The sequence below is a fragment of the Mixophyes fleayi genome, chromosome 1 (assembly GCF_038048845.1).
Source record: "Mixophyes fleayi isolate aMixFle1 chromosome 1, aMixFle1.hap1, whole genome shotgun sequence".
Taxonomy (NCBI): domain Eukaryota; kingdom Metazoa; phylum Chordata; class Amphibia; order Anura; family Limnodynastidae; genus Mixophyes; species Mixophyes fleayi.
Genome location: NC_134402.1, coordinates 112,217,036 through 112,238,494, shown reverse-complemented (window position 1 = coordinate 112,238,494; position 21,459 = coordinate 112,217,036). Strand labels below are relative to the sequence as shown.

Here is a 21,459-nt window from a genome sequence, read left to right as displayed (position 1 = left end):
ATCTGCCTTACCATACCCATATTTATATGTGTAAACCTCTCTTTCCACAGACCAATGGCATATGAAAAATAAAACACAGAGTCAGAAAATAATCAGCAAATAGCGAGGCTGATTCTGAGGCAGAAAATTCGGATGAGTCATTTTCTGCACAACCACCTGGATACAAGTGAAGAGGACGGGAACAATGAGTCAGCGGAGGCTGTTTACTCTTTCTGTGAATATATTGCATTTCTCAATCTGGAATATGTGTTGATGTTTTGTGGGACGTTTTTAAATAAATATACACATACGTAAAGATGAACAATTGTCCCTTGCATTGAAATTGATGAACTGTGCTTATAGTGAGACAATGAAAAAATCACTTATTATATAATCAATATAATCTAAGACCCCTCTCCTGGGGTGGGAAGGGGCAGAATTTATGAAGTCAACAGAAGATCAAGAATTTGCAGTCACAGAATGTGGGTGTATTTACATACTTTAAGTCTGTGCCCATGATTTTAGGGCATTTTACTGTAACACATCTAACCATTTTCTTCTACGAGGAGAAGTACAATTTCAGTAGGAACGTTAGGACAGGTAGGCTCCTGCATAACATTGGATTTGCAGGTCGGTTAGACCAAAAATGATGTTTGTAGCAAATATTTGGATGTATTTACTCTAGACTCATTTCATGTCAGCCCGCAGCAGTGACCTGTATAACAGCAGCTTGTGGTGGCAGACTATGTGTGGGAGCACTGTCACAGGATACAGCTGCAGCACAAGGGAGCTCAACATATGTTCCGTGTTGTTCACATGTAAGCACTACTTTCAGTGTACATTTCCCCCATCAGACAGATGGCTGACTCTGAAACTCAAACCTCATTTCTCCAGCTATTGGGATTCAGTGTGATGTACCAACCCTGGGGTCAGGGCATAATCGCTGTCAAGTGCTGAAAAGCAACAGCTAGGTCTGTGCGCATCAGTTTAGAACGTGTGACTGCCAGGCTGTCATAGGAAACTGCAGTGACCGAGCCAGTTGTCAGCCAGAACCACGATTCCATGTTAACCCATACATATACCCATCTGCTATATGTGTATGACCAGCATTGACACTACTCTAATATAATACAATCTAAATAGTGTACAGTGTATCTAATGTTTGATACTGCCTTGTTTACTGAAGAAACAATGTATTAATATTTATTTCCCCAAATGCACCCACAACCACTCTTTATTTATAGTGAGTTCACATTTATGTGTTGATTTGGTGGTGTTGTTTTATGGATACTGTAAGGCAAAGGGCACTCCAATACTTTAACACAATACACTGCCAATACCTGTGTACAGCTGAAGGTCTTCATGGTGGCTCATTGCATAGAGCTGCTATCTGTTTTCAATAAGGGCTATCCCCATTCCCAGCTCAGTTACCGCTCCATTTAACTTATACCGACTGCAGTGAGTACAAGCAAATATAACAGCCAGAAGCTATAATAATGGTGTGTCTGAGTCCTTATTCATCCTTTCGTTACAAGATTTTTTTGCAGAGGCTGATGGCCATATATAACGGCTACTTCACATGTAAATCCATTTCTACATGTGCTCTGTGTCTGCTTATAACCAGCCATATAATAATGTTATATTGATAAGGTGTAAGCCGTTAGCCATTAATTAAGGCCGTTAGTATAAGGGGGAAAAAAATATTTGTTCCACACCCTTATATGGCTCATGTTGTCGGGTCACCTACTACAATGATCCGGAGCTCAGTTCTTGTACACAGGAGAGACAATAACTCTCTCTATAATCAGGAAAAATGAATCAGAGCCTTGGACAACAATTAATTACTTTCAATGCTAAAAAGTAGGTAATGGATAATTCAGTAGTAGGAACATGCAGGGTTCTTTGGAGACAAACTGCATATAGTGGGCCTGATTCCTCAAGACACGCATGCTGAGCGCAAAGCGCATTTGTTTAAAAACGAATGTAAAATGGCTCTGCGTACTCCCGAATTCAACAAGACACGGTTCTGAAGATGCGTGCCCTGACTAATTAGGGTGTAGGTCTGCTCTGCTATACTACAGAAGATACTACAGGATACAGTCAATGTGGAATTTACATTAGCAAAACAATATACAGAAAAAAAAATAACTATTGAATTAATTGATTGACTAATTGAATGTTACCTGTTAATAATAAGCATTAATGACAAAACAGTGGAAAACAAAATATTTATTTTTACATCCCCCCCCCCCCCCCAATGAAATACGTTAGGATGACCTTAATGTCTACTGAACATAAAATATATTTTTACAGTTGCTTCTTATTGCAAACACATATATTATAGCATGTATATTAGACGGTCATCACTAGTACTCCAGCCTTAGACTTGCCCTGTAGCTGAATCAACAGATTAGCAGGACAACAAGTAACTTTAAATGCCCCAAGGCTGGAATCAGACGTGGCTGAGTGTGCTCGAGTTTGGCAAACCCTTGCTGAACACTGACCATGGGTTCCCCGCACCATTTCCTCCCCGAAATCATAGGCTGTAGTAAGTCTACTACTAATCAGCAGATACGTGCCTTGATCAATCAGGCTTAGTGTATGTAAAATACAGTATATTTTAATACAGGGCAGAGGCAGAATGTCCCAGCACACATACAGCTGTAAACAGGTAAGAGCAGCACTATTTTAGAGCCAGTAGCACCGCACAATTCAGTTGGCTTGAAAGAAAAAAAAAAATCACTAACACTTACCTATTCCTGCTGCTAATGAATGCTGCTCAACTAATTATACTTTCCTTATTTAAGCCATGAAAAATGGCCTTTTCTTTTGTTAGCTACAGCTCAAAACTTAGATTGACAGACGCAATAAAATGCTTTCAAATGTAAATGACCCTTTAAATATATCAAAATCAGCTGCTAACAGCATGTTTGACTGTAGCACACTAGTGTCACTGTAAGGGGTGAGGCATTGCATCGCAGGACCCAATAGCAAAATTGGGGGGATGGCCTGGCCATCCTGGTCCACCCCTCCAGAGGCCCTGCACTGGGGCTTCTGAATGTGCTATGAATGCCCTTTTGGTGCTTCATTGAACATGTTTAAGGAAGCTAACCTGGAAGTTTAATAGTTATTAAAGGAGGCAAATAAAAGAACACAGTTTTCTGGGGATAGGCACCTTTCTTGCGGTGTTAAACTCCTGAGGAAATGGAACCACCCCTGCAATGTTGCATGCAAGGAGCCCTAAGAATATTTATGAGCTAGAAGTGTACTGCAAGTAAGAGTGGGAAAACATTATAAAGACTCCTACCTGACTAAATCCCTTCAAAACCCTTCATACTGGCTCAGTACGGCTTAGGTTTGCAAAAATGGATCTGACTGAAACACAACTTATGGCACAATGTCCTTTAGACACACAGGTTCTAAGTAAAGTTGTTTGCATATCACCACAAGAACTTCATACCAACTGTCAAACACATTAGTGGAGGAGTAATGAACTCCTCTTTATTCTAGAGTATCTAGGGTCAATATCAGGCCATGTGTCCAACAACTGAAGCCTGGACAATTCGGGTCATGCAATAGAACAATGATTCTAAGACTGTCAACAAATCTACAACTGGATGGCTGAAAAAGAAGAGAGTGAAAATGTTAGAAACGCCAAAGTCCTCACCCCATTGACATGCCATGGTGGGGACTTTATATAAGCTGTGCATGAAAAAACACTGAAACATCAATAAACTGATGCAGTGTTAAAACTCATGCAGAAAATACACTTCAAATGATTGCAGCTGAAGATGCTTGTACAAGCTAGTGTACTTATTATTCACTCATGGCTTCTTCATGCTTAACTTTTGTTGAATAAATAATAATGACGATGCAAAATTTGTTATTCATCACATGAGATTAGATTGGGCAAATTTTAGGCCTTGGTGAAGAGGACTTTTTGATTGTCAACTATGTCCAGATGAATATGCGGATTATGTAAAAACACAGGTTTAAAAGAGGGTGTTCTGGGCTATTCTCTGACTAATTACTTGGATTCTTATTCCCAACCACTGTGATATACTGCCCACCTACGGTAGTAGAGAGAAAATGTCCTTGCCAACACTATGAATAATTTAGTTTTCATAACCTGTGTGTTGGTAAAGATGTCCATCAGAAGTGACATTTGTGAAACAGGATAAAGGCTACACGTTAAACACTGTCATTAGTGCACTTCGGTCCTACAGAAGGACTGATCTGGCTATAAATATGTCACTGCTATTAGTGTAAGTTGGAACTAGGAAGGCCTGACTCATAAACATGTCACTGCCTTTTGTACACTATGGTTCTGTTAATTTGATCTGTCAAGAGGAAGGATTTATGGAGTTAGAAAAAAATCTCAGTCATTACATAAATGTATGTTACATACACATTTCTGCATAAAGCAGGCACAGACCAGAGCCCATAAGGCTGGACAGATCCGAATAGCCATTTATACATAGGGCCTAAAATGTCTTCCTGCTTGGCTTTTTCATTTAAATAAAACCAAATAAAAATCACGAATAACAAAGGCATTATGATTGAAGTGTCAGTTTGGTTCACAGATTATGTTAAAATGAGCAACAGAAATGATATTGATACGGAATTTGCTGGCGCTATATAAATAAATGTTGATGATGATGATAATAATGTTTCACTCCTAAAATTTGTCACTACAGTCTTCCTATACCCACATCTACATGGAGTCAGAAGGTGTCAGACTTGGCTAAAGGTCTCCACCGCATTAACCTTCTCATATTTGATAAAAGCATCACTAACAACTGGCTCCAGTTCAGGAGGGAATTGAAAGTATACTGCATCACTGGGTTATCTGAGAAGTCAAACAAGATACAGGCCAGAGGCAGAACTAGCGAGATGTGGGCCCCGATGCAGGGAAGCTGTAACTGGGGCCCACAGCTCGCTAGTTCCCAGTGCTGCAGGCCCTATTATCTCCATGGGCCCTGGTGCACCAATGGTAGTTCCGCCACTGGTACAAGCATATAGTTTACTAAATGCGGCTATACATTAAAGCTACTTGCAAAAAAACAATGTGATTTTGGCGCCATCACCAACGAACTAATCATAGACAGAACTGTTTGTGGTATTTATAATAATACTGTACACAAACAGTTAAGAGAAAATAATTTGACTTTAGAAACTGCCATTCACATCTGCATGCTTAATGAGCAGTCTGAGGACGTGCAAGGGAATTAAGGAAGGAGGCAGAAGTATGTAGCATACAGCACACAACACCACATTACATGCAATGCAAAAACCCACCTGAGTGGCAAAAGTGTCCGGCCTTATATAAACGCTGTAACTCCTGTAATAAATGGAACCCCTTTGCAAAATGCTGCAGGTTAAAATACACAATGGCAACTAGCACGCCACGTGAAACACTGAGGGAAAGGCTGTCACATAAAGTCAATAATATGGAGACCGAGTCTGTATCAGAACCTGTCAATGCGATATATTGTGAGAGTGTAGATTTGATCACTGGAAAGGGAGAAATCTTTACTAGTCTCTGTGTCAAACACAACAGAAACATACTGAAAATAAAAACTGACACTGGTGTCAAGTGCAACCTCATGTCAAAGACTCTCCTGCACAGAATAAACCCACAGGCACTTTTACCCAAACAGACTTGGTTACAGATTCACGTTTGAAATGATTAGAGCATATTATAATAATAATAATAATTATTATTTATTTCAATAAACCTGGTGGCATATGGAGGTGAAATCATTAAAAATATGGTCATGGCCACACTAGAGTTCACGTGTGTGCCATTGTAGTTTCACATAGTTGATCATGATGTCAGACCACTATTCGGACTGCCCGATAGCGTTACACTAGGATTGATACACCTGAGATATAAATGAACCAGTTTAAATAATATAAGAGCTCCCCCTGGAGTTGGAGGATGTCCCTACACCCTCCTACATCTATGCCACAAGGATAAAATCAGAGCACAGAAACTAAAGCACGTGGCTGGCTGCTAGTTCACGCCAGGAGGCAGCGTACCGCCGCGGCTCGTGACAGGTGGTTTGAGATTGACTACCTACCCAATTTCACCAGCGCTACTGTTATTGCCAAACTCAAGAGGCAATTTGGTACACATAGCATCCCACTGTAACTCATCACGGACAATGCCATGCAATTCATTAGTAGAGAGTTCAAAGAGTTTTTCAAATACATGGGACCTTCAACCCTCTACCTGCAGCCCCCACTATTCTCAATCCAATAGGCTAGCGGACAGAGCTGTCTGCTCAACCAAACACCTGCTGAAAAAATTCACATGTGATAATACTGATATCTTTGGAGCATTGCTTAACCTAAGAAATATACCACGGGAGGGTTTACCATAACCTGCCCAGTGGTTATTGACATGCTGCACCAGGAATCTCATCCCTGTTCTAAAGAAACAAATGCAACAATGAGTACAAACGGTACTTCAAAAGTGACTGTCCAACAAAAGACGTTATGATTGAGCAGCACATCCTCTTCCACATCTGGTTTCAGGTCAAACTCCTTGTGGATGAAGACAGACCTACCACCGTCCTCCGAGAATCTGCTTGTCTCAACAGTTATGCGGTACAAGCCGAGGATGCCATCTATAAGCATACCATCGCCACCTGCTAAGTGTGCTTAAAGAAGTTCATCCAGCAACCAATTTAACTATGGTTGACCCAGAACTCATTCAGACTTCACAGAAATCAAGATCTGATGGGCCCACAACCATACCTTCAGACTCTACACTATCACCTGACATGCCTGAATGCTCAGGTGGGCTTTTGGGAAATCATCAACCAGAGAGGCTTCCTATCGTCACAAGGTCTGGTCGGGTGTCCAAGCCTGACCTGAAATTCCTGGACTATGTAACCTAATGGTAATTCTTCCATGGCCTTTTCTCCCATTAGCTTGCCGGCACATCCCAACCCCCTTCCACTTTAGGCCTAACCCATTATCTGTATCTTAATGGGAAGGGTATGCCTGCCATAGCCTGGCAGGAAGTTAGGTTGTGGGTGGAGCATGCTGGGAAGTTCCTTTTCTCTATTTTGCATTCTAGTTATACTTGTCATGTTATGTTTCACTCCTGAGAGTTGTCACTCCAGTCTATCTATCAGTGGCATGAATAGAAATTACAGTAAATCAGAGATTTCAGCAGTGTATTGCACCAGGTGCTAATTCCTGACTTGGTTCAGCAAGTGTAATTCACTACCGAAATGTGCAAGTTAGTATTTACCATTCTATAGTAAGCCAGTGTACAGGAATTTTCAGATCAGAATACAATATATATATATATATATATATATATATATATATATATATATATATATATATATATATATATATATATATATATATATATATATAGTCCAGTGGATTGTGTGTGACACGTCTTTATTTTCTGCTACTAATAATCGGAATGCTAACCTTTTTTTTTTTTGCAGCAAGCTATATCCTCTCTTTGTAGCAGGAGAGGAGCAAAAGTAAACAGAAACAAAAAGACATAGCACGTCAAGTGCCGGAGGGATTACACGTGTCTGGAATTCCCCCTCCACAACAATAAGATCGAATTGGCATTTATAATGAAAATAAACTGTTGCACATGTTTTTCTAGCACTACACAATCGTTTAAAATGTTTAGTCTTTGCAAGGCAGTAGGAGTTGCTGTATTGTTTCAGATGTGTAGAGCATTTATGTACAGATAATAAGAGGATCTCAAGAGAAAGGCTGGGCTTGCCCCTGTAGAGATGAGCCATAGATGTGATGATAGATGACAGTACACGGATGTGACAAGTCAGAGAGGAGGAGGCTGAATTATTAGTAAACAGATGGGGGTTCTAATGAACTGGTGCAAGTCTGTTCTTGTGTCAGTTGTCTCTTAGTATAAACATAATGTAATTGGTATTGTACAAAAGGTCGTTGTGTAACTCCTAATCAGTAGACATATAACTGAATAATTACCAAAAACATCATCTAGTACTTTGGATATAGGCAATTTTTTTTTAATTATTTGCATTGTATTTAACACTTTATAAAAACAAATTTAACTTGCCTTTTGTCACTAGAGAAGTATTTTGTGATGGTGAAGAGTGTACAATATTAATTGTATGTCACTGAAAGAACACTGTCAAATTTTATTTTTTGCATTGAATAATGACAATTTTGTAACTGAAATTAAATGAGAAAAAAATATGTTTTTTTTTCCACAATATTAAGAAAGGAAATTTCATTTCAGATGTTGTAACAAACTATTACCCACAGTCTGTATATGTTTACCCATCTTTGGTTTCAATAACCCACCTGTAAATATGAAGACAGAACAGGACAGCAGGTCCATAGACCTATCTCATTTACCCACCTGTAAATATGAAGGCTGAGCAGGGCAGCAGGTCCACAGACCTATCTCCGCCACCTCCCACAACTGTGGCTCCCTGGTTCACAAGATATCTTTCAGTAGGTCAAGATCTGCAATTATTTTACTGAAAACCATTTTAATTTATTTTCCTTTACTACGCAATATGGGATGCTGTCATAAAATTGCAAAACACATTACAGTTTCCTAGCATCCACAGAAATGATCAGTGGAGCATATTTTCCTGTAGTGATTTATGTCTATTTCTAGCACATATAAATATAAATTCATATTTCAATACAAAGTGCTGGTTTGGAGACAGCTCTGTGACCTCCTGTGGCAGAGAAATGAACACATACCTCTGCACATTGTACTATGCAAAAAAAGAAAAAGAGAGGGAATCTGGAAATGGCTATTTGGTACAAAGGTCATGTGAATATTAATGGCAAGCAGCCACAACAATGAATTATACCAGGGATATTTTAACTTCTTCAAAATGCAAAGGTCTGCTGGTCCAAGGGAGATTTACAACCTGCTGCACTGTTTAACTGTTTGCAATAGCAGACACATTTAGACAGTATATCATGAAAGGTGTTAACAGAACTTCCCTGGTCAGAGGATCTGCTGATGAATATGATATAACATGTGTTAAATTGTGAAGCATGTGTTGAATGATTTGAATGCAGTGAGAATATTCTATGACCATATACAAAAAAGATACAATATTTCAGCATTACAGCTGGACAGACACATCCAGCACTACTTCAGCTGTCAGAATGATCACTGGAGTGTATATTAGTTAATACCACCATGACTAATCTGTAATAAGTGTTATTATTTATTGTTTATTGGATGAGTAGACATAATTAAACAATTCTGCTAATTTCCTGGTATGGATCTTACATGTAAAAAGTATTACATTATTAAAAAAATATAAAATCTCAAAAAATATAGAATACAGATTATTTCCATGAATATTGTGCGCCAAATGGCTACAAACCAGAGGAGGCACATAAAATAGTGAGTGGTGTGTGGTAGTGGATGGAATCCTACTAATTACTAGAGATGACATTGTGAAAATAAGGAAAAATGTTATAAAAAGCTTGGTTGGATAGATTTCCAGGGGATATGGTACAGATAGGATTAGGGCTAATATTTAGGGAAGTGGGTTCCCACCTGTGTGTAGGTTGATAATTGCAGCCTGAAGAGTATTCATATCTGCACACCATAGGGGTACATTTACTAAATTGCAGGTTTGTAAAAGTGGATATGTTACCTATAGCAACCAGATTCTAGCTGTCATTTTCTAGAACGTACAAAGTAAATGATAGCTAGAATCTGATTGGTTGCTATAGGCAAATCTGCAGTTTAGTAAATATACCCCAATGCATCTACTCTCCACCATGTTCTGCACTGTGGAGGAGCTGAGTAACAACTATGCCAATCCTCTCCAGCTGTCACCTGACTACATCAGAGCCAATGAGAGTCAAAATTGTCATGTGAGTCTACTCCAATCAGAAGCCACATTGCTTCCTTCTGCATTGTGGGAGACGTAGTTTGTTGTGTGCCTGCCTAATAATCAGCTGATACTTTGCAGACGGCAGTCAGGTGAGACCATTGCAAAGACACATGCAGTGTACTATTCTATGATGCACTTGCAGATGATGTAATTTGAGCATTCAGAGGAAAGGGGTGGGGAGTTCTGGGCAACAGAAAAGATTTTTGGCTGGGGTTGTAAGAAGAACATGGGAGACCCAGGAAAAATGGCTGCAGGTAGAAGCCCCCAAAGCTCCTACCTGCAGGTTGTAAAATCTTTTCTGTAGATGGCAGTGCATCTTAAAGAACAACCCTAAGAAGGTATATGTTCCTTTAAGGATGATGAAGAAGATGATGAAGATGAAGGGCTAAATCTGTTTGCAGAGCACATGCAAGAAACTAATCATCTGCAATTTGTACTAAAACACATGTTGCAGATGTATTTATAAAATGCAGTTTTAGCCTTTGCACATCTTCTCATTAAATATATATGAAGTGCATGATGATGGTTCCATCACCCCAGTGATTACCTACAAGTAACCTAAATGGAATCTATGTTAGGCACACAATTACTAATGCTGTATAGATGCAAGTATAAGAACATTCTTAGGATGTATGCTGCAAATTAACGGCAACAAGCTTAGAGTCCCAGGACTACTGTAACTGCTCCTGAGTTCATGCACAACAGCTGAGCATGAGTGACCTACAGGTAAAACCCACTCTGGGGATCTGACAATATAAAGGCCATGAAAGGCTACAATCCGGCATGCATCTGCTGGCTGGCGTGCTGTTCTACATTCTTCTTAGCTCTGCTACAGGCCTGTGTGGCTCTAGGACAGGTGAGCCAAGCAGACTGCCGGGATTAGGACTGCAACAGACAAGACAAATTGACCACATTGCTCTTGCTACAATTACATTTCTTACATGGTTCCTATGATAATACATCAATCCATGAAATAACTCCCAATATCATACCAAGATGTAGAGCCACACCACTCTGACATAACAAGAGAAGAACACTGCTCAAACCAGTCTTTTTTCTCTAAGGCAAATCACTTTACAGTGTTTTTGTTATACTATATTTTTATTTGTTGAATGGAAGACTCCTTACAAAAATGCTGTAATTACCTTTCTTGAACCTCTTTCTTATATACCCAGTGGTCGAAGTGGGCTGGTATACGGTGGTATGCCATATCGCCATTTCTCCTATTGGATTGTAAAACTATAAGATTCCATTCCAACACTTCTAAATTTCCACTTTGACCACTGGATATAGCTATAAGGAAAAATATAGTAACACGAAATTGAATTGTACTAAATATTGCAGCAGGTCAGTATTATGAAGTTACCGGAATGTATGCAGACTACAGGCTGTGTGTGCAAGACAAGGATGATTGGGAAAACAAAAACACAAATAACAATTAGTATTACATAGCTTACACTTCCACCCTGTATTCAAGTAATCCAACCAGTTTTGTAATCCAATGATCAAACATTGGTTAATAACATATAACACTGCACTCTTACATACACGTACCGGATATATCAGATATAGGATATGACAACCAGGAACAGCAGACTGGCTGTGCACAGCCTTTGTCAATGGTATATTAGGTTGTAATATTACAAGTATATGTTTCATTTGTTGAGCAGGGTGATGCATTTATCAACATATACACTATGTGGACAAAAGTATTTGGATGCTAGACCATTACACCAATAGGGACTGTAATTTCATTGTATTCAAATACATTATTATTATTATTATTATTAATTTTTATTTATAGGGCGCCACAAAGTATCTGTAGCGCCGTACAAGGACAAACAATGGCACAGTACAAGGTGAAACAGCACAGTACAAGTAACAGTAAGCACTATAACTCTGGGGGCTCAGGCATAGCATGAAAGAGAGGGAGGGAGGGGAAAAGTGAGTACAGGCAGGTAACTACATATAATTTAATATAGCGTTGGTCCCCCTTTTGCAGCGAGAACAGCTTCCACTCTTCTTGGAAGGCTTTCCACAAGATGTTGGAGTGTTTCTGTAGGAATTTGAGCCCATTCACTCTATAGAGCATTTATGAGGTCAGGTGTTCGATTGGGTTGAGATCAGGGCTCTGTGTGGGGCAGTAAAGTTCTTACACACTAAACTCATCAAACCATGTCTTTGTAATCCTTGCTTTGTGCACTAGGGCACAGTCTTGTTGGAATAGAAAAGGGCCTTTCCCAAACTGTTGCCACAAAGTTGGAAGCATAGCATTGTCCAAAATGACTTTGTAAAGCTGGGTACACACTACAGAAATTTAGACCAACTTTTTATGCCGAGCGATTTTACATGCGATCGATGGTCCGATCGCTCGGTCCATGGACTGCATACACACTAGCCTTGTTTAGGACGAATGGGAAGAGCGGACGTTCCTTTAGCGACTTTTTACAGCCATGTTGTCATGAGCAATGACTGTAATTTCGTACTCCCTGTTGTGGATCGGTCGGAAATTTATACACACTACACAGCGGAAACGAGATTGGAACGAAAATATTAAACGGTACGACCAACCAAATGAGGCGATAATTGTCCATTTGGGCAGACTTTCGACCATCGGGTCACTGCACACACTGACCCGACTTTTGAACGAGCAGTCGTATTTTGGCTGATTGAGCCGATTATTGGACGAAAACAGTGTAGTGTGTACCCAGCTTAAGCTGAAACATTAAGATTTCCCTTCACTGGAGATAAGAGGCCTAGCCCAAACCCTGAAAAACAGTCCCATACCATTATCCCTCCTCCACCAAACTTCACAGTTGGCATAATGCAGTCAGGCAGGTAATGTTCTCCCAGCATCTGCCAAACCCAGACTCGCCCATCTGACTGCCGCACAGGGAAGCGTGATTCGTCACTCCACAGAACACGTTTCCACTGCTCCACAGTCCAGTGTCGGTGTGCTTTACACCACTCCATTAGAGGATTGCCATTGGTATTGATGATGTGAGGCTTTGATGCAGCTGCTCGGCCATGGAAACCCATTCCATTAAGCTCCCAATGCACAGTTTTTGTACTTACATTAATGCCAGTGTAAGTTTGGAACTCTTCAGCTATGGAATCAGCAGAGCTTTGGCGGCCTTAGCAGTCGTTGTCCCCGCTCTGTGATTTTATGTGGTCTTCCGCTTCATGACTGAATTGCTGTTGTTCCTAAACACTTCCACTTTATAATAATATCACTTACAGTTGACCGTGGAATATCCAGGAGGGAGGATATTTCACGAACCGCCTTATTACAAAAGGTGGCATCCTATCACAGTACCACGCTTAATGTCACTGAGCTCTTCAGAATGACCAGTTTTGTATCACAAATGTTTACAAGTGGAGACTGCAGGTGCTTGATTTTATACACCTCTGGCAACGGGTCGGATTGCAACACCTTAATTCAATAATTAACAGATGTGACCAAATACTTTTGTCCATAAAGTGTACATCTATAGATGATTGGGGGTTGTTTTCGGGTTATTCTCTGCCTCCCACGGTATGTTTTTAGTCGGAGGCCTGGGGAAAACTCCAGGCGAGTAAGTATACAAAGCATTGTTGCTGCTTTCTTGGTCTAGAGCAGAGGTGGGGCTGCTTGTGAAGTATCTGAACAAAGTTTTTTTTAATAATTTCTGCTCATGCATGTGTGTTTCATTTGTCGGAATATGTCCAAAGCCTTTTTCGCTTTCCCTGACATGGCATTGTAGAACTGAACTACACTATACTGGGCTGAGTACAAAGCACTGACCCCAGGGGACCAGCGGTGGAAGATGGATCTCCAGCCCCATCTGCCCATCCAGGACTGGAATGGAGCCACATTATAGGCTACAAAAAGTAACTTTAAAATATCTCATCAATGTTCCTAATATATCCCTTTGGTTACTGTGGGAATGGGTTGGTGTAAATGAAGGTTGTTAAATATGTCCCCCAAGCTACCAACTCACCCCTCAAGTAAAATCTTAGGTCCCACAAACACAACCAGTGCAACCCCTAAATTGGATGACGTAAAAAGTACCTCTATGACTTAAGTCAACTCCAGGGGGTAAATTTATTAAGCTGCAGGTTTGAAAAAAAATGGAGATGTTGCCTATAGCAACCAATCAGATTCTAGCTGTCATTTTGTAGAATGTACTAAATAAATGATAACTAGAATCTGATTGGTTGTTATAGGCAACATCTTCTCTTTTTTCAAGCCCGCAACTTGATAAATTTACCCCCAGAAGTCTAACACAGTTCTGAAAACATTCCCAAATGCAGGCTCAGCAGCCTATTAGGAACATTTTAAACCCCAGCCTAGCCAAGCCAGTCCCTGAAACCATCCACAGAATACATGTGACACATGGAATATAATATTTTTTTATTTTAGATTGGTCTTACAGATTGACTAAATTATCCCTGGCTTGAAACCAAACTAGCAGAAAAACAGAACAGGTAACTATGCAACTTTTACCAGGTAAATGTTTATCTTATAAATTTAGGGCACACATGGCAACTTTATATTGTTCCCTTTCGGGTTCAAGTGGCAAGTGCAGGTAGGGCACAATGGTTTCCCACAATACTGCGATTCACGGCTGAAATTCTGGAGCCTTTAGAAATTGTTAGCGCCTGGGGTAAGAAAGAAAAATAATGCTCCTAGCCCTGAATTATTATGAAACCAACCTAAAATATTCTTTATTCTGAACCCCCCTTCTGTTTTGCGCCCTGGGCAGGTGCCCCTCTCGCACAGCCCTAGTTATGGCCCTGTCCCGGGCAGTCAGGTAAAATAGGAAGGTATGTTTTGGGGGTATTGGAAAAAAACTGTGAGAACTAATAAGTCATGCCAACATTCATATGACTGAAACTCAAAGCTTAAGCTGCCTATATGTGAGTAGTGCCAAGCGGCTAACAAATGCCGATACAGAAAGTGTGCATATGAAACTACCCATAAGTGTGAAATGACAACTGACTGAAATACATTGTCAGGGATTATTACTTTACTCTTCTAATTTTACATATTTCCTGTTTTGAAAATGGAAAAAAGTAAACACAGAGCACAGACAATTTAAGAAAGAATGAACTGAACAGTACTTATTTTTAGAGCGTGACCGAAACCGTATTTGTCTGGTGTGCTGGGAGACTGTTGCAGTAATTAAAGAATACAACATAAGGCGGCACTATGAGACTAAGCTTTTAAAATACTTTAGTGAGCTTAATGTGACTGAGAGAAAGATAAATGTGGGGAGCGGAACAGAAAGTTGTCTTCACAACAAAATATCTATAAAAAATACTATAGCGTTAGAGAAACCCGTACAGTTTCAAGACCTATTGCTGGTCCTTGGCAGGTGACTTGATAAAACAGTACATGTTTATATATTGTAAGGTTTATGTATATTTTTTTTATTGTAAGTTAAATTTGTCTGGTGAAAAACTCATATCTGTAGTGAAGGGGTGTCTAATATGGAGAGAAACAACAAAGGGTGTTGGATACAGTGGTTGAAAGACATTTTTGTTTGGGACAAAACATCAAACAGTATCATTGCATCACACATGAAGAATCTGTGTGGTAAAGTCTGATCATGTGATGTCAGTGGTTGTCTCTGTAATCAGTTATATTCATAATAGAAGAGTGAACCATAGGAAATTTCAAGAATATCTGGAATTCATGTTAAGTATGGTGGAGTCCTGTATCACACGGATGTACGCTGGCTAAGGCGAGGAAATGTGGCAAAAATTAAACCGTGTTTAGAAAATTAAGGTAAAGGATGTGCTGGTAATAAATTTGTCTTTTACTGTTCAGCATTTTGGAAAATGTGAGCATTATGTGCCTTAAGCAAAATGCATCTAGAACCTGGTAAACGTTTGGGGGACCTGCACACACACAAAAACATATCTGATCTCTTTAACGATCACTCTGCTTTTGAACCACAGAAATATGCAGCTTCCTTCTTGCAAGTTAAAAAAAAATAACTTGTAGCCTTCTCCCACTCAAAACATAGAATCATCCTGCTTTCTGTAAAACAAATCTGAACACAAGTCTGTGAGACAATAAGCTCTTAAAACAGCTTCATTAATTGAAAGCACTTATAAAGTTAAATAAATCCTTGCTAGAGATAAGCAATGTGAAATTTCATGTGAATCAAGTTTCGCAGCAGAACAGGCAGCACTACAGAGGTGTGAAGGTCTGACTATACACCCGTTAAATTCCACTGGGCAACAGCCTGAAAGTTCTGCCTAAATAATTTAGAGAGGGCCTGGCTCTCTGCTGGACCCGAATAGATGTCAGTAGTCATGTTATCGCAGCCATTCAATGTGACATGTCTGTTCCTGTTTACCAGGATGATGAGACCCCCTTACAGATTATGTAGTGTATGCTGACCTGCTTGTAGAGTCTGAAAACTGCTGGGGTTTCATTCTAATGAACAGGTCCGAGATGAGAGAACACATTATAGTAAAAATATAATGAAATTGAACTGAAACTTTAAAGATAAAGGGCCCGATTCATTAAGGATCTTAACTTCTTATTTAAGTCTCCTGGACAAAACCATGTGACAATGCAAGGGGTGCAAATTAGTATTCTGTTTGGCACATAAGTTAAATACTGACTGTTTTTTCATGTAGCACACAAATATCAACTTTAAATTTCAGTGTACAAATAAGCTATCATGTATTTGTGTGCTACATGAAAAAACAGTCAGTATTTAACTTATGTGCAAAACAGAAAACTAGTTTGCACCCCTTGCATTGTAACATGGTTTTGTCCAGGAGTCCTAAATAAGAAGTTTCTCAAGTTAAGATCCTTAATGAATCAGGTCCAAAGTTACTTTTTCTGGTATATCTCGTAAAAAATGTTTTGTCTGGTTGTTAGGAACAGTAATGTGGATTCAGGATATAAGCACAAGTTGTATATTATTGTCTGATAACTTATTCACCGCTGCACTTTAGTAGCTTTAATTAGGCATAGGGGAAAGTAGAAGGAATTGAGCACTGGCTGGAGACCCCACACTTCTGCTAATCTGGCAGAGGGGATTGTAATTCATTTGATACAGGGTATAATCCATAGTTGCCAACTCCTGGAAACTTGTTTCCGGGAGAGGGGGCGAGACTGGAGGGCAGGAGGGGGCGGGACGAGGCCAATTGTGTCATTTTGCCCCCCCCCCCCCCCGTGAAACCGTAATTTGCGTTGCGGGGGGCGGGGCCAAAATGACACAATTGGCTTCATCCCGCCCTCCAAAATGGCATGATTCACCGAGAATCGCGTCAAATGACGCGATTCTCAGTGAAATCCGGGATGCAGGAGAAATGCCATCTGCTCCTGACCCGAATTTCAGGAGTCTCCTGGACTTTTCGGGAGTCTCCCGGACTTTCCGGGAGAGTTGGCAAGTATGGTATAATCTTGAACACTATTTAGCATAAACCTTAGGATTTTGTGTAAAAGGTTCTGAGAAACAAACCCATGAGTACATTTCTGATTTGAGAGACACAGGTCTATTCATAAACAATTACCCATAATACATGGCTCTAAATGGAGCTTTGGGCAGTTTTGTATTGTTATTGTCCTGCATGGTCACCCTGAAAATCAACAGTGGAGAGTGACGCATATTGATAGTGATGGGACTTCCCATCAATATGGAATAAATACTTGACAAGCTACTATAGTGTCTTAACAAAGTCATATTTCAATAATTTCTACTCACGCATGTGTGTTTCATTTGCTGGAATATGTCCAAAGCCTTTAACGCTTTCCCTGATATGGCATTGTAGAACTGAACTATACTATACTGGGCCGAGTACAAAGCACTGACCCCATTGGACCAGCGGTGGAAGATGGATCTCCAACCCCATCTGCCCATGCAGGACTGGAATGGAGCCACATTATAGGCTAGAAAAAGCCCCTGCGCAGACTGATGTCTTCCTAAGAGTTACAGCCCTCCTACGCTGCGCAGTACCAACTTCTGCTGAAGCGGTGTGCGCAGGGTGGGTGGGTGTCTAAGCAGTCATATGTTCCAAGGATGCACGTACAGCCTAGGGGAGCCACCACAAAATGGCCGCACGAGAGCCTAAGAATACTCTCGGCAGCCCAGCCAGTGCTAGCTGGCCACTGGACTGGACAGTGCATATTTCATAGTCCATTTTTGTTTCATAGCAATACAGTAATAAGAGCATTTTTCGGTGCTACAAAAATACTGCAACACGACTATGTTGCTTATTAACTTTTCTTTGAAAGGAAAGTGTTTATTTTGTACCATGTATCGTATTTCCCCATTTATAAGACGCTTCCATGTATAAGACGCACCTTAATTTTCCCCCCGAAATTTGAAATAAAATATATTACGGTAGCTGTCAAAAAGTGTGCGGAGATTGCAGGGGCTTGGTGCCGGCGGCTGCACACTATGTGCAGGTCTGTTCCGCAGAGACAGGCAGGGAGAGTGTGCTGCCGGCGGCTGCACACTATGTAGAGGTCCGTTCTGCAGACACAGACAGAGAGAGTGTGCTGTCCGGCTGCTCTGATTGAGTTTTGTAAGCCCCTGCAATGACCCCCCCCCACCCCCTGCTGCCACTGTACCGCTGCCCCCCTCCCCCTGGTTCCCCCCGCTGCCACTGTACCGCTGCCCCCCTCCCCCTGGTTCCCCCCGCTGCCCCCTCCCCCTGGTTCCCCCCGCTGCCACTGTACCGCTGCCCCCTCCTGGATCCCCGCTACCACTGTATAAGACGCATCCAGTTTTTAGACCCAAATTTTTTGGGAAAAAGGTGCGTCTTATACATGGGGAAATACGGTAAATTGTTTGTGATAGTAAGTATATAAAGGACAATGTTCTGCAGAAGAAGAAGATGGTCATCTTACACTGATCTAAAAATAAAGATCTGAAAGCGGGTAAGATCCCTGACAGTCTTGGCTAAGGCGGGTGCTGCGGTCATGTCAAACAGACAATGGTTATGGAGAATAATAGATGGAGAGTGAGATAAGAAGAGACAGATTTTAGAATCCTGTGTCCCAATGCTATTACACCTCTCAGCACAACATCAATCCTAATTTTGTTCCTCTGGGTGTCTCTGCAAGTGACTGGCCAAGGAAGATCACTGCACAAAGCCGGCTTATCTCACCTCCTCTCCAGCCAGCTAAATCAGCCAGCATTTCAGTCTCCCTGACAATTAAGATATCAGTGCATCTGTCAGTATGAGTCTACACATGATGGAGCCTTTTTCTGAGGATTCTGCCACTCACTAAGATCAACAGTAAATACAAGCTATTATTTTTTTGTCACTTCACAGTTTATAGAGAGACATTGCTGGTGTAAAATGAGATTTTCTCAATCATGTGGAGATGGCACATTTCAAGGTGTAATATTTTTTGATATACGTTAAAGATAAGTGAAAATTCTAACATGATATCTTAACTTCTTAAGGAACAAATCTATTTTAGATCTTGGTGACCAAAACAATTTTTGAACTTTATTGTCTATGGGTTAATGGTGTGTGTCTCCATGGAGTTAGGCTGACTTCGATTGCAGTTCTCTTGACAAGCACTATACTTCCGAGCTGTCCCGATTTAGGCAGGACAGTCCCAATTTGAGGGGACTATCCCACCATCCCAATAGTCCGCACATTTGTCCCCACCCATGGGACATTGGGAGGTCTGTCCCCAAATGATACTTGCAGCAATTCAAATGTTAGACGTGTCCCCAGAGTACATGGCAGCCCCACGTGGCTCTTAAAACAGCATAGCAGAGACTTCTTCTGAGTGGTGTATGTGGACCATGCATGTTTAGAAGAGCCCCCCCCCCCCACTCTGCTCTAATGGGAGATCCTAAATAAATTTTGCTATGAGGCCCAGTGTTGCCCTGTTCGGCCCCTGGTATGCTTGGTCAGGGCTACAGTGAACTTTTATTTTCTCAAGACAGTTCTGCTATTTCATTGGGAGGTTTACCAGGCTTGGAAGCAGACAGTCTAGAACTAACCTGAAGGCGGAGTAAGAGGGCTCATAGAGAGGATGCTATCACAATCCAATTGAAGCAACAGTGTTAAGATGGCATATATACTTTTTTCTTTATTTTTCCTTTTTAATTAGTTCACGCCTGCTAGCAACACATCCATATATTATACTGCCTTTGTAATTCTCATTCAAACAATATAAAACTTATTGTACCATTTAAATAAAGCCAAACTACCATGTGCTATCTGCCCGACATACAAAGGACATCACTTTTCATGTATGTTACATAAGTTCACAACTCTGAGGGATATCAGGATAATTACTTTTGACCTTTAGAATGAAAACTTACCCAGTAAATCTTCCATTCAATAACAGGCTTTAAAACTTTCTCAGAATCTGTTTTACTGGTATCCCCTTCCCACATCTGTACATAATACATATGTAACTACTGTAACCCGTGAGGGTATTAGGAGGAGTTCTGTGATGCAGCAAACCAAGCCATGTTATTCAGGTCCCATAACTCCAAGATGACTTCTTATATCTCTAATAAGTTCTAGCAGGGAGTATGTATTTATCCTTACAGCTCCAATGCAAACTACCTACATGTACATCCAAGGAGCCATTGCTAGAATTGCACAGTTATAATAGATACATTTAAAGCTTTAACTAATTTTAAAGAGTTCATATTTGCCCATATACATGTTAACATAAGTAGCAAGTTATAACTGGGGAGCAGTGGCGGATCCAGGGGGGGGGGGGGGGGGGCGATCGCCCCCCCTAGCAGACACTTGCTGCCGACGGCTGCACAGTATGTGCAGGTCCGTCCAGCCGTGACAGGCAGGGACAGTGTGCTGCCCGGCTGCTCTGACTGTGTTTAAAACACAATCAGAGCAGCCGGGCAGCACACTGTCCCTGCCTGTCACGGCTGAACGGACCTGCAAATAGTGTGCAGCCGTCGGCAGCCTAAGATGTTAGAAAGGGGCGGGGCCTAAATCGCCCCCCCCCCCCTCCCCCTAAATCGCCCCGGGTACAGCATTTTTCTAGATCCGCCCCTGCTGGGGAGGTGAGATGGTAGTCCGGGATCCTTGGCTGTAAGTGGGCCCAGTGTTTTCCCATTCATAATACTAAGTACTATGAATGCTTCAGTGGGTAATCAGGCACAAAACTGCTGAGTGGGGGAGTATGGTTTGAGCCTCATGACAGATTTGATCCACCGCAGATGTTTATGACAGATGTGCCACAACTAACTTTTTACACAAACTTTGTGGTGGAAGAAATTTTGGAATTAAGAGTGTGTGCTATAAAATGGAGATTTAACCATCATCATTTATTTATATAGCGCCAACATATTCCATAGCGCTTTACAATTGGGGACAAACACAGTAAACTAACAAACAGACTGGGTAAAACAGACAAAGAGGTGAGAAGGCCCTGATCGCAAGCTTACAATCTATGTTTGATTAACCCTTTAACACAAGTCACACAAGCTCAGACGAGAGCTGTTTGTGATATTGCGTCTCACAGTTTCATTTGTAGATCTCAAATCATACTTGACAACATTCTTGATTGGAAAATCTAGACAAATGACACCACACCTCCAATATGTCAAAATCTTTCCAGTCTTGCTTGGTCACT

At 40.9% G+C, this 21,459-nt stretch overlaps 1 protein-coding gene across 2 annotated transcripts in view; it reads right to left on the bottom strand.

Annotated features, from left to right (window-relative positions):
* The window catches only part of MAML3 (mastermind like transcriptional coactivator 3), a 273,667-nt gene that overhangs the window by 38,535 nt on the left and 213,673 nt on the right, over window positions 1-21,459 (bottom strand). The gene's annotated exons all lie outside the window — the stretch shown is intronic.